Source organism: Wolffia australiana, chromosome 7 (genome assembly GCF_029677425.1).
Source record: "Wolffia australiana isolate 7733 chromosome 7, ASM2967742v1".
NCBI classification, from domain to species: domain Eukaryota; kingdom Viridiplantae; phylum Streptophyta; class Magnoliopsida; order Alismatales; family Araceae; genus Wolffia; species Wolffia australiana.
Window position 1 is genome coordinate 16,269,734 of NC_135841.1, and position 7,619 is coordinate 16,277,352.

Genomic DNA, 7,619 nt, shown 5'->3' on the forward strand with positions numbered 1-7,619 from the left:
ATTCATCCATTTTTGAACTCCAATTCAAAAATCACTTTCTTGATTATTAATTTCCCAATTTTAATTCTGAAAATTATTATAAATTTTATTAAATTGGGAAATTAATAATTTATATTTTTATGAGCTTTAAATAATAATAATATTCTTATCTGGAATTATCTGACCGAAATCAAAATTAAGTTTTACTTAATTTTGATTATTTTAAGAATATTATTTAATATTAATTGAATTAAATATTGCAAAATTCAAAATTACTTGACTTGACTCATAAAAATTGTTCAAAAATTCTGAATTGTTGCCTCCTTGCGGATCGACCCCTTGCTTGCTCTATATTCTTATTTAGTAATTAAGGGAATTATAAATTTATTGCATAAGTCTAAAAAGCGCAACGACCACGTAATTTTACGTGATTTCTCGGCTTATCAACAACTGAGCAGGAATCTTGTGCATCATAGTCGGAGCAAGCATATTGATATGAGATTTCATTTTATTAGAGACAGTGTGGAAGCAGGACAGATCAAGGTGAAATTTGTGACGATTCATGAACCGATTGCAGATATCCTCTCCAAGTCACTAGGAAAGATCAAGTTCCAAGAATTTTGACACAGAATGGGTCTACAGAAGTTTAATCGTGGCATCTAGGATCAAGGAGGAGATTGAAGGCGTATGATCCCAGATGGTCTCAGATCCCTTCACGGTTCACTGAGGAACCACTACAGGTCGTTAGACGGAGGAGTTATTCGATCGCTGATTGGTCCACGTGGACCGGCAACGATTACTCTGAAGTTCTTTTTCTTTCCCGTAATAGAAACTTTGGAGGTTATAAAAGCCCCAATTATTGCTACATTCAACTGTAATCCAAGATTCATTTTTTCTGTTCGTTCTTGTTCATTAGAGTGTCTTGATGAAGCGCGCCCAAACGACATCGACAAAACGTCATCACCATCACCGTCGGTCGGTGTCCAGCCCATCCGGCATGCCAAAGCGTCCGTGAAGACGCGCGGGTTTAAATACCCCGGGTAGAGCACGTCCGCGCATGTGTTCACATTTTTAATTATCTGTTTTCGTTCGTCTAATTTTGGTTTTGTGTTCGTCACGACGAGGTCACCCTATTCGTTGTGACGCGTCTGTGTCATTGTGTTTTCGTATCCATTTGTACCGTTTTATTTTCATGTTGTTTTCTCTAATGTTGTTTTTGTTTTGTTGTAAATGGTTTGGGGGATTTCTTATTGGGCCCCCTTTCTGGACTCCTTGTAAGGGCTCGTCATGGCCCTATATAAGGCCATAATGGGACCACGTTCTATTCTAGATCTGGATTTTCATTTGTGGTAGTTATACCATGTCGTTCAGATCTCACCAAGAAGAGAAGGAAGAAGAGGAAGAAGAAGAGGAAAGGGAAAGGAAAGGAAGGACACACCGCCATCCCGAACTTCTCAGACGCCACTGTCGTTGCACGGAACACATTCCCGCCTGTAGCCATTGACCACAACCTTACGGTGGTTACGTCGTTTTGGCGCTGGCCAACACTACAGTGCAACGCTGGCACTCGGCTGCACATGGCCCTGGAGGAAAGAGTCATAGTCTGCAGTTGGACTATTCCGCGTGCAGTTGGAACTCTCACGTCGACGCTGTTGTTGATCGCGAACGCCTCCTTATGCGTGGACATCTGGTCAACCCTCTGCCCCGTGCACGTCCGAAGTGTCACCCGCCGGCGCTGGTGCATTCGTGCGATGGCTCGTGCCACCCTGGGTCAGCCTTTGTTGCGCTCTTGGCCGTAGTCGCGCCTCGTGCACTTCAACCCTCCGCCGATTATCCAGCATTGATAGCACCGTGAGGCCATATCCGTGTACGTGCAATGATCCTGCACATTGCCGGGCCGTGCATGCATGTCCCTCGACCTCTCGGTGATTTCCAGAACGGTCAACACGTGAACACTTCCGCGGTCTGCCGAACGAAGCTCCCACATGCTCGCCGACTGTTTTCGGGCTCGCGTAAACTCTTCCACGGTCAGTCAACACGGGGAGAAACCACACTGAATCCAGGGTCGAGCCCACCTCGCACTAACTCCTCAACCAGTGAAATGGTCATGTCTGTGCACTTTCCGTGTGTGCCAAAATCATCAGCACATCCGTGATATCATTCCACTCGCGATGCCACAAAGCGGGTCCTCGTGAACTGACGGTCGTCTGTACCTATACTGCTGCCAGTTGGGAACATAGCCGGTCCCTTCGGAAGGTGCACCACCGTGCCTACGTCGTCGTCATGCTCGCTGTCGCTTGCATTCGCTGTTTGACCCCGCTCGTGCTGATCCCTCTTCAAATCACACCCGCGGGGCCCGGCCAATCGCTTGAGCTGCCTTCTGCTGTACGACGCTCCCATCCTCCTCCTTGCATTCTGACCTCCGGTATCACACTCCTGCGTAGCGACACTACCACTAGTTGAGCCAAGTCGTGCTTGGCACATCTCTGCTTATCTGCCCGCACCGGCATGTGCCCCGAAAAAGACACCGACGATGAACGCCGCCACCGACGAGGTACATCGTTCCCTTGCTGGTCAGTTATATTATGTCTTTCAGTATATTTTTGGCTGCACTCCACCGTGCTCGGGTTAGAATAGGTGAGAGATATTATTTCGGGAAAACTACATCACGAGTGATTCCCTAGGTACGGGTCGAGCTCGTCCGTTACATGCGAGCTCTACGGAATTATTTCGTTCGGTGTCGTAGTTGCCGTCGTCGCTCCAACTAGGGTCGGAAGATCACCGTCATCGTCATCGGCCGCCCGCCCTGTAGCTCAGAACTCCGCAATTTCCCGCAAGTCGGACCGGGATGTACACTTTCATCTAGTGTTTCATTGCATCACGCGATTACATTCACTTAATGAATTACCCGTCGGACGACGCCATCGACGACGTCCGACATCATGTCTGTTCATTCGTTTATTTCTGAGGGAGCACTGAGATCAATCTGTGCAATTCAGATCGAATCTCAGCCAACAAGATTTACTTGATCTCCTAGAACAGATATGTGATAATTGCAGCACGATATCAATACATAATATGATTATATCCTTCTGTTTGGCTATAGATGTCTAAAGCTTTCGGAGATGATGTATGGGGTCATTTGTGCTCCAATCATGCCATCAACATCAGGCGAGAGACTATACTTTCAATTGATAGTTGATCATTTCTCTAAATTTCTGTGGCTGCCTTTTCAAATATCAAAACCGAGGCATTTGGGGCATTCCGTACGTCCAAATATTTGAAGGGTCAAGAGAAAGGTCAAAATTCCCAGGACAGGTCATGCGGTTAAATTCACCTCAGATGCCTTCATGAAGTTGTTTGATCCCTATGGTATCAAGAAACCGTTTAAAGCCCCATATACTCTGTAGCTGAGTGGGCCAGTTTAGAGAATAAACATGACTATCATATCCAAGGAAATGAGTATAACTAAAGAAAAGAAGCTGCCTCTAGAACTATGGGTAGAAGTTAACATTTGCATTTATAGTTTGATCCGGTTGCCAATGAACAGTTTGAAAAGGGTAACCCCAGATGGGAAATGGACAGCAAGAAAGCCCAAATGTTCACTAAGGTTTTCCCCTTTGACAAGAAGGGTTTGAGAACGCGGGACACCGGGCTAGGACATGTATAGATCCGGGACGCGGACGGGACGGTTTTTTCGTTCTCGGATGAAAAATCATCCCGTCCGAGGGCAAAGACAAATTCTGGGACGAAAATTCGTCCAGGAGACCACCGGACGGGACGGTTTCGTCCAGAGGTCTCCGGACAACGGACATACTAATCTGGATGGAAAACCGCCGGATTCACATCCTACAGTTGAGATGTTGCCACGTGGCCTTGCGAGGACAATTTATAATATATTATAATATATTAAAAATCTATAATGTATTTTTTCGTCCGGGATGAAGTTTGGGATGAAAATTCATCCCGGGAGGACTGGACGGGACAAAAAATCGTCCTGGGATTATTGGACGGGACGGTTTTTTTGTCTGCGGATGAAAAACCGTCCCGTCCTTCGTCCCTACGCTAACATGGGTCGTAGGACGGGACGAATTTCGTCCCGAACCGTCCACGTCCCGTTCCGTCCGTGTTTCTGCACTATAAGGACGCGTGGTTTGGCGTATTATATTATATAATATAAAAATAATACTTCGTTTTTTGTCCGGTTTTCGTTCTGTGTCTCTTTCCGGTTCGGCGTAATTTTCTTCACGCGGTGGCGTTGTCCACTTGTACGCAGCCAACCCCCTCACTAGGTGAAATGGATAGAAAGACGGGAAGAGAATGAAAACTGTAGGCCCTCTGCATACTCTCACAAGACTTTGCCGGCTGTTTTCCTGTGGAGATGTGCTACCTTCTGGTCGACATTCTTACGCTTTGAATCAATATGAAACTAACTCCACCTCAAGTATGAGGCAAAGATCAACAGAGTTTGACAATATGAAGTTTTATTTATTCAGTATGTGCATGACAGCGAGGATAAGGAAAATAAATACAGACAGGACTCCTGTAGATAAGAGAAAAACAATAGAAAACTATCTGCAACCCAAACGGGGATAGGACGACTAAAAAATGGGTGAATCAGAAGAGGTCCACGCTGCACTTGGTCCTCTCAAACGGGGGGGAAACACCAGAGCCGGGAGAAGGCAGCTTCACCCTGCACTGAGCGCTAGGCTTGTTCTTGTTAGATTTGATAATCCAGACCTTATACCGGACCCTGGTCTGGATCTTGACTTCCACATAAAAGAAGCCCTCGTCCTTCTCGCGGGTGAAGGTCCTCGCAACGTTGCTGCCCAGGGCGACCTGCTCGCCGTTGAACGCCGGGTAAATCGTCGTAGTATTTTTATGCCCCTGGTAAAAGGGAGGCAGCGAGGCATAGCCAAATCGAGATCCATCGTAGTACACCAAAGCCTCTATCGTATCGTAGTAAAGGCTAATGCGACGATTAGGGTTCCTGATACTGATCTCCATGGTTAGGTTGTATCTAAGGGTGCCATTGGCGAGGCTGAACTGCTGAAGGGTGGCGTTCTCCACGTAAACCTTGCCCTGGTTGGGCCTGAAGACGAGCCATAGTACAAGAACGATTATACCGAGGATGATGACGATGCCAATGAGGAACTTGAGTAGAAAACAGCAAAGGCAGCATGGCCCGCAGCAACTGGAGCCTCTTCCTATGCTCTTGGCACTTTGGCGAGGTGGGACGGCGGGTCCATAATAGGCTCCGTTGAGCCCTTGCTGGGAATTGTTGGCCATGGGAAAGAAAAGAGAAGAGAAGGAATGATGCAGAGGTAGATACTCGTAAGGATGGGTCTAATGAACTTAAATAGTAGGGAAAGAAGTGAAAGGAAGGAAAGTTCCAGGGCGAAGGACGACGCGGTTCTTGCCGGAGAAAATCCGATGGCGGAAATGATCGCGCGCAAATCGACGGCCGCGGGAGTAATCGACGGCCGATGGCGGTTCTTGTCTGGTCTCCGTCAGTCGTTGTAAGATGGATTTGGAGTCATGAGTGACTTCGGGTCGAAGTATCTATTCTCTTTTCACTGTTACTGTATCTATCAGACTGACCCGTATGAAAAATTACTGTCTCCTGGTTTGCTTTCCGATTCATCATTTTTCCTACGGAAGAAAAGGGCATAATCCTTCGGTGTAATGGATTGAGAGAAGTAGAGAAGGTCTGAAGGGAAGAAGGGTCTTTTTCAAAATGCGGTTAGTTTCTGTCCCTCACGGTAGACTTATTTGACGTAAGACGTAGACGTGGAGGAATAAGATTGCATGGTCGTGTGGCCATCTGCTATCTGGAAATAGCGCTAAAAATTGGCTCATTTCCACGATCAAACTCTCAACTGAATATGGCCGGAAACTACGAGGTATAATGTCAATGAGAGTCAAATATGCCAAAGAATTCCATCGTTTGAAAGGTTCCTAAAGTTGGTTGACAATAATTGCAGGTCTGTCGTGATTATGACACAGCTTAGGATGCAGTGACGATTTTGTCCCGATAAGATAAAATATATTATCGGCTTTCCTGTAAGATATTGTATCCAGGTATTTTCAGAGCAGACGCTGACTCTAAGCCACAGAATTTACCCAAGATTTATAACTCTTCGAGCGAAAAAAAACTGTTTCATTTTATGCCCGTTGTGGGTCATTTGTCTGCATAAATAATATTCTCTCCAACTTGACTTTTGAATATTTTATGGTGCTCACAGTGAACCCGTGGTTATATATATAAATACGGGGTTAATAGCACGAAATATCCCAAACTGATTCAAAAATCTGTGAGCTATCCAAAACTTTTTTTTTTTGCACGGTATATCCCAAACTCGCTTAGTCGACGAGGACATATCCTGGTTATGACGTGGAATCCATCGTGGCTGCCGGGTGGATTTCCGTCCAAATTTTGACCTGGCGGAATCCACCTGGCAGCCACAATGGACTCCACGTCATAACGGGGATTCCACCTGCCAGGTATTTTCAGATATAGAGAGAGAGAGGCATTCTAGAGAGAGAGAGAGAGGAGGAGGAGAGAGAGAGGCATTCTAGAGAGAGAAAGAGAGGCGTTCTAGCGAGAGAGGCATTCTAGAAAGAGGCATTCTAGAGAGAGAAAGAGAGGCATTCTAGAGAGAGAAAGAGAGACATTCTAGAGAGAGAAAGAGAGACATTCTAGAGAGAGAGAGAGAGGCATTCTAGAGAGAGAGAAAGAGAGGTATTCTAGAGAGAGAAAGGGAGAGAGAGGTGTTCTAGAGAGAGAAGATCCCTCAAGCAGAAAATCTCTCCCTCCCCTCTCCCCTCCCTCTCTCTCTCTCTCTTGAACCCTTGATAAATCTCACTCTCTTTCTCTCTCTCCCCCCTCTCTCACTCTCTGTCTCTCTCTCCAATATCTAAGACGATCGCCGATAACCTTCCCCCCTCTCTCTGTCTATGTCTCTGTTTCTGCGCCTCCTCTCTCTCCCACGCGACTCGATTCGATCGGGTCTCTCTAGAACCCCTCACTCTCCCTTTCTCTCTCTCTAGAACACCTCACTTTCCCTTTCTCTCTCTCTAGAATGCCTATATTTCTCTCTCTAGAATGCCTATATTGCTCTCTCTAGAATGCCTCTCTTTCTCTCTAGAATGCCTCTCTTTCTCTCTCTAGAATGCCTCTCTTTATCTCTCTAGAATGCCTCTCTTTCTCTCTCTAGAATGCCTCTCTCTCTAGAATGCCTCTCTTTCTCTCTCTAGAATGCATCTATCTCTCTTCGTCTCTCTCTCTCTCTAGAATGCCTCTCTCTCTCTCTCTATCCGAGAACACCTAGCAGATGGAATCCCTGTTATGACGTGGAATCCATCGTGGCTGCCAGGTGGATTCCGCCAGGTCAAAATCTGGCCGGAAATCCACCTGGCAGCCACGATGGATTCTATGTCATCACCAGGATATGTCCTCGTCGACTAAACGAGTTTGGATATACCGTGCCAGAAAAAAGGTTCGGATAGCTCACAGATTTTTGAATCAGTTTGGGATATTTCGTGCTATTAACCCTATAAATGTGCATCTAATTCAAACTCTAATTAAGCTAACGATATTGGCTCCTTATATTTTTAATCTTGGACACTCTAAGGAAAGT

General features: G+C 45.9%; 1 pseudogene; it reads right to left on the reverse strand.

Annotated features, from left to right (window-relative positions):
* Positions 1 to 4,446: 4,446 nt before the first annotated feature.
* LOC144705748 (NDR1/HIN1-like protein 10 pseudogene) lies at positions 4,447 to 5,325 on the reverse strand (annotated as a pseudogene).
* Between the last annotated feature and the right edge of the window lie 2,294 nt (positions 5,326 to 7,619).